The sequence below is a fragment of the Ochotona curzoniae genome, unplaced genomic scaffold (genome assembly GCF_017591425.1).
Source record: "Ochotona curzoniae isolate NIBS_2020 unplaced genomic scaffold, NIBS_Ocur_1.0 patch175, whole genome shotgun sequence".
Classification (NCBI taxonomy): Eukaryota; Metazoa; Chordata; class Mammalia; order Lagomorpha; family Ochotonidae; genus Ochotona; species Ochotona curzoniae.
The window spans coordinates 1,022,584-1,029,052 of record NW_024466723.1 but is presented as its reverse complement, the minus strand read 5'-3'; the positions used below and the strand labels follow the sequence as shown (position 1 = coordinate 1,029,052).

At 47.4% G+C, this 6,469-nt stretch overlaps 1 long non-coding RNA gene across 1 annotated transcript; it reads right to left on the bottom strand.

Annotated features, from left to right (window-relative positions):
* Positions 1–2,172: 2,172 nt before the first annotated feature.
* On the bottom strand, positions 2,173–4,886 carry LOC121166601. Its single transcript, XR_005885433.1, has 2 exons — positions 4,488–4,886; positions 2,173–2,244 (listed from the first exon to the last, which is right to left on the bottom strand). It is a non-coding gene; the product is annotated as an uncharacterized LOC121166601 (long non-coding RNA).
* Positions 4,887–6,469: the final 1,583 nt, after the last annotated feature.

The window sequence follows — 6,469 nt, the reverse complement described above, 5'->3', positions numbered from 1 at the left end:
TAAGCCACAAAGAGAAACATAAAATGCACCCTTACAAAGAGCCAAAGCATTCTGGCAGTCCCTTGGCACCTGTTCCTTAGTACCTTTCCCTCTGCCCTGTCCTTATGACACCTTCATTTACACAGCCTTTATTGGTCTCTGCTGCACCACATCCACCCTGGTTCTTTATATCTGGGCAGGGGTCTGGGATGCAGGTGGAGTGATTCATAGATTGCCAGGTGTTATGCATACACAGAATGTTTTGAGAGCTCTCTGGGGGTGGTAGCAAAAAAAACTGCCTTTGCAGATACTATCTTTGCATTCATCTCTAGTATTTCCAGCTTGACTTACGCAAGTCCTAAAGCTTCCAAGTGCATGAAGGTCAAGTGTGCTGTTGTGTGGCTGGGCTTCTCTCCCAGACCCTGCTGTGAGAGTGAGAGGAGGAGGTGACATCATGACAAAGAAGGAACATGAGTGCGTGGAGAGTCAACGGTGGGTGGAAGACCAGGTGTCTGGCTCACCCTTTCACACCCCTGTCATGTTTCTCCTCTGTGAAAGCCCATTAAAAGTGTTCGTTCTTCCCACCTGTTGGGGAGAAGGGGTAATAAAACAGGTGGAAAACTGTTTTGGACAATAAACAACACTGTATGTACTCACAGAGCAGTGTGGTAATACCCCCGATCCTGACACAGATGTGTATTCAAGCTCTCCAGGGAAGAGAGCAGCCATAGCTGCAATGTCCGTGGTTATAACCCTCATGCACAGAACACCACTTCAAAGCCCCTGGGTTTTGCCCATGGAGAAGCTCAAGTCTCAGAGCAGGTTCAGAGCTGGACTTTCTATGAGTGGAAGAGCCTTCCACTCCATCAGAGGAGCCGAGCAGCTATCCCCGGCTTTGAAACCACAAACTCCCAGGCTCAGAATAAAGCAGTGTTGCTTGCAAAAACAAGCCAAACAACACTGATCTACACCCGCTCACCTAGCCAATGAGTATTTCCACTTGCAGAGCCCTGCTGTCTACCAGAGGTTCCTAAATTGTTTCCTGCAGCACTGCTGTTTTAGAAACATCTTATTTATCAGGTTCTGGAAGAGCAACCACTTCTGAAGAAGCACTTTCCTCAGACCTTGGGAGGAAAACTTTCCAGCAGAGGGAGAGGCTTAGGGAGGTAAGTCGATGAGACTCTGTAGTACAAGGAATTGAGGCCCCTTACTGACATTTTTGTGCTCAGGGAATTTTTCTCCTGCATGTTAATCTCAGTTTGACTTTGACGGTTCTGAAGACAGGATGAGGATCAATTTTACGTAAGCAGGAATTCACTCTGGAATATGAGCTTGGTTCTGTTGCCTCTTTTTGACTCTACCTTTGGGTTTTCTAATGTAAGCATGGTGTCTTTTAACCATTTGTTTTTGAGCTCAGGGAGGGACTTTGCAAGGGCTGCAGTAGGTGACCCATCCGTGATGTGCTTCTTCAAGGAAGAGGCGGCTTGGCTTCCTGTTCCTCTGTGAGTGGGGGCTCTGGGTAGAAGGAGTTGGCCACCAGGTGCCAGGGTCTCTGGGCCACATGAAGCTCCTCCTGCTCCTTGGCTCCTGCGCTCCCCGGCCTGCCTTGCATGGTGCCATCCACAAGGGGGCGCGCACTCTGTCTCCTCCTGATTGTCTCCTGCTGCTGCCTTTTCCTTAAGCCCTTTGGCCCTTGAAGATGTTTTTCACTCTATAATCTTTGTCTTGTGCTTGGAGTAGGCGCCAGCTGATGTGCTGCGATTGGGCCCTGTCTAGTTTCTTTAGGAAGATTTGTCGTTTTGCTTTGAGACCTAACAGACTCTGCATCAACATGGGAGCTTCTATTTCTCTTTTAAGCTCATCCAATTTTTCTTGAATGTTTATATTTAACATACTTTCCAGAAAGAGGATCTTTCTCCATTTCCTTTTGTAAGGCTTTATAGAGAAATCCCTTGGATTGCTTTTTAAGTAACCAAGGATCTATCTCCTTGTGGACTTGAAAAGAGCAGCTTAATGAATGATAACAACACTGAGTCTTCTAGATTGCTCCCTGAGAATTAAAGCAGTGGTTAACTTAGTGCACTGATAACATCGTTTTTCTCATTCAAGTCTACTTGCTCATTTGTAGAGTCTGGAATATCAAGGTTGCATCTCTCTGAAGTGTCCATCTCTGGATCAATAATTAACTCTGTGCTGGTGTTCCACTTCCAGGCCTGCAACATCTCAGCAATGTCCCTTTGGGATTCCCCACAGATGCTTCTTCAACTGTCAGAAAGGAAGAGAATGCTTTTCTTAACAGGAAACTGACCGTCTTTGTACAATCATGTATTGCCAGCAGTTAAGTTAGGAGTCACCAATATACGGGTACCAAATAGGAAGAAAAATTAACCCAGACTCAAGCTTATGAAATGGCAGCAACACAAGAGAGGAAAAAGTGATCTTTTAAGAGTGTCCTCAGAGGAGTCCCGAGTATGAAAAAGCAGTCGCTGTTTAGGTTTATTCCATTGGTTCCCTAGTGGCCAACCCCAAGACCTGACCCACTTGTCTACTGACAGGCACTGTATCCTACTCTGGCCTGGCCTGGCCTGCTCCCAACCATGGTCCTCATGCCCAGCAGCTGGGACTGCATCTTAATAGGGGAATTCCCCTAGTTCCCCAGTCAGACCAACACTCAGTCACAGATCGTATGCACATTGGTGGGTGTTTGGTTCAGCCTGATTTGGCTCACTTCTGTTCTCAACATTAGCCAGCAGTTACTGCAGCCTTGCCAGCCCAGCTCAAATCCTGGCTGCAGTTTGTAGCAGCCCTGGCTGTTGAGGGCATTTGCAGAATGAACCAGCGGATGCAAGATCTGTCTCTGTTGCTCTGCTTCTCAATGAACAAATATTAAAAATTATTTTACATACCAGAGTTATTAGTATATTACATATAAAGTACAAGCCTTCCTTTAGCTCAGGGCATTAACTAGATGTTAAAGGCAGGGGCTATATAAAGCTTACCCCAAGAGACTCATATCTTTGGGGTAAGTGTTGTGGCACAGTGCATTAAGCCGCTGCTTGTAAAGCCGGCATTCTTTTCGGAAAACAGGTTCAAGTCCCAGCTGCTCCATTTCCAATCCAGATTCTGTTAATGTACTTGGAAAAGTAGTGGATAATGGCCCAGAACATTTGTCCATGACACCATTTGGGAGATCTGGAGAGAGTTCTAGGTTCCTGGCTTCTATCTGGACCAGCCCCAGCCATGGTGGCCTCTAGGGGAGTAAACCAGTGAATGGAAGCTCTCTATCACTTAGCTTTTTACATAAATAAATCTTGAAAGAAGCAAACCAAAAAAAAATCTATACCCTTGAGCAGTCAGTCCATGCAGCCCTTGCTGGAAGACTGAGCCGGCTCAGGGCTCTGCCCCAACTCCAGAGGAGCAGAGGCTTGGGATGGGGAAGGGGCTTGGGTTGCATGGCTTGTGGCCTTGGGCCCGCTTGGTGATGGACGCTGGATCAATGAGCCCCAGGGGTTGGGGGTTCTGGCTTGACCCAAGTCATCTGACTCAAGTTCATGAGCCCATCTAGGAGAACTGGTCCTCCTCAGTACAGAGGATGCAGTGTTGGATGGCAGACCATGGTACACATGGAGGACATGGTAGCTCATTAGGGCCTGCAAAGGACATCTGGTACCACAGCAGAGAATGGAGAACAGAACATATGGACAATTACCCCAGCCAAATGATGACAGCAAATATCTGGGAGAATAGAGACTATAAGGTTGATTATGTCAGCCATTGGAAGGGTTTTCTCATCCATAGATCGGCAAGATTGGCAGCATTTCTGAACTATTGCATCCACCTGGGCAGAGCCTTCAGAGCGTGTACCACATTGTGACCTTGGGTTATCAGGTGGCCGTTCCCCATCCTTGGGTGCTGGGGTGGTAGGGAGGCTGAGTATGGCCTATCCCCTTATCTCTCCCCTCTCCCCAGAAATGGGAAGAAGAAATAAAAAGCTTGGAAACAATGATCACACCCACTTCTCCCTAACTCTAGATCCTTCCCACCCTGACTATGTAAACATCACCTAAAATAAAAAAAAATAAGAATAATTACTAATAATACTAATACTTAATGGCAAGATCAGGATTTTAAAAAGAAAATCAGCTCAGCTCTGGCCATTGTGGCCACTTGGAGAATGAACTGTTGGATGGAAGATCTTTCTGTTTCTCTCTGTGGGTCAGACTTTCCAATAAAAATAAATCTTAGAAACAAGCAAACAAAAGAGGCATCACAACAACTTGACCCCACAGGACAGCAGGAGGCAGAGTGTGTGCAAGAAGCGCAAGAGACACAACAGCTCAGGAGGCTGAGGCAAAGGGAGGACAAGATGGTGAGAGCCAACAGTCCTCTGGGCCCAGCACCACGTGTACCTGTTATTACACCTGTCTACCAGCAAGGAAGTATAGCAGCCATCGCTCTTAGTTGCCGGCAAAGCATCAGGAGTGTTGTAGCAAAATGAAAACACCTACCAGTGGTTTTGAAGCCAAGAGCAACCAGAGAGGTGGTGACGTCACACACTGATTCTACGTCACACTCCACAGTCCACAGGCCTGTTGGTACACTTCTAGTTGGGTGCTGGTCCCTGCAGCCGCTGTCTGCTTTTCAGACCGAGGAAGCCTCTGTAAGTGACCAGACTCAAACAATCCAAACAGTCCGAGCCTGAATTGGACACACAAAGTCAGTTTATCAATAACAAAAACCAATGAAGTGCAGGGCCCACAAGCTTCACACTGGTACTTCCACCCTATAGGCAGACCCACATGAAGTCAGAACTTTCTCAGAGGGCACCTGAACATACCTCAAAGTCGCACAAAAGCAGTAAGCTTCAACAGGCAGCGCCCTGGAGAGCAATGCAACTGGGGACCAGCCCCCTCCTGTGCCTGGGGAGGCTTTACTGCTTTCCGCAGCTGCATCCCACCTCAAAGCTCAGCTCACTGTGCTCCTCTGCTCTGTGCCCTGGTCAGCCCCAGAAGCAACAGAGCAATCCTAGCTCCTTCCTGTCCAAGTTGAGGTGGGGCACAGGTCACTGAGATAAGGCCTCCCCCAGAGCCTTCTCTCACTGAAGGCAAACACAGGTGGGGGTTACTGTGGCCCAGGGTGCTTGGCTGGCACTGAAGGCAGAGGATACCCGGGAGGCCTCACTTTTAATCAGATTGGGTGAGCATACCAGGAACTCAAGCTGCAAGAGTTAGGGGGCAGCTGAGCAAACACTTAGGGCCCAGAAGTGCTCAGGGCCTTATTCAAATATTTTTGAGAGGGCCCGGCGCAGTGGCACAGTGGTTCAGGTCCTCGCCTTGCACACCTGGGATCCCATATGGGCACTGGTTCTGATCCCGGCAGCCCCACTTCTCTTCCAGCTCCCTGCCTGTGGCCTGGGAAAGCAGTCGAGGACGGCCCAAAGCTTTGGGAGCCTGCACCCACGTGGGAGACCCGGAAGAGGCTCCTGGCTTCGGATCGGCATAGTATCGGCCCGCTGCGCTCACTTGGGGAGTGAATCATCGGACGGAGGATCTTCCTCTCTGTCTCTCCTCTCTGTATGTCCGCCTTTCCAATAAAAAAATAATAAAAATAAATCTTTAAAAAAAAAATATTTGAGAAATACTGAAAACTAATACAAGTATAACCGTTTCTTCAACAGAAACATTGTCAATGCAATAAAATATTGCACGGAATATATTGAAGTAAAATGTCTTCCTGAGTTTTTCCCTTCAATTTCTCTGTGGTATTTTTTTTTTAGATACAGTTTTAATGCCAACACAACTCACGATTTTACTTTTAAAATGAATATTATCGCATTGTTTTTGCATATCTTGTGGGACAGAAAAGGTAGTTACTGATTCCCGTCTCAGAAGTAAAGCCAGTGGTTGGTTTTTGCTTTCCAATGGCCCCACACTCAGACCTTCCCACAGCTAAACCAGAAGGGGAAGTGGGCACAGTGTGCGGTACACACACGCACACACACACACTCGACCACTCTCCCTCCCCCTGCACTCACCACTCACCAGCATAAAGGAATCCAGCTCCATCACCCAGATAGGTGCACGACCTTATCAAGTGCATTGCCAGTTACCTTTAAATTATAAATCTAAACCAAACCTGGCAATTAAAAAAAGAATAAATCTGGGAGCACACACAATGGCTGGTAAAACTCCTACAACGACTTCTGGGAGAGGGTTTCTCTCTCCTTGGGCCAAGGGACCCACAACCTTTTAATAATACAAGAACCCAAACCGGATTTATCTATGCAAAGTGAAGGCAGGAAAGTGGGCAGCCACGAAATTTATAAAAGCTCTTCTTCCATCTCAACCCCTGGGAAACCAAAATTATAATGAGTTTAAAAAGCAAAACATGAAAACTGCAACATGCTGTCCAACAAAAAAGGGGCAAACCACTAAACGCATGAACCCTAGACACAAGCGCAGCACTACCACCCTGTCTGGCTGCGTGCTGG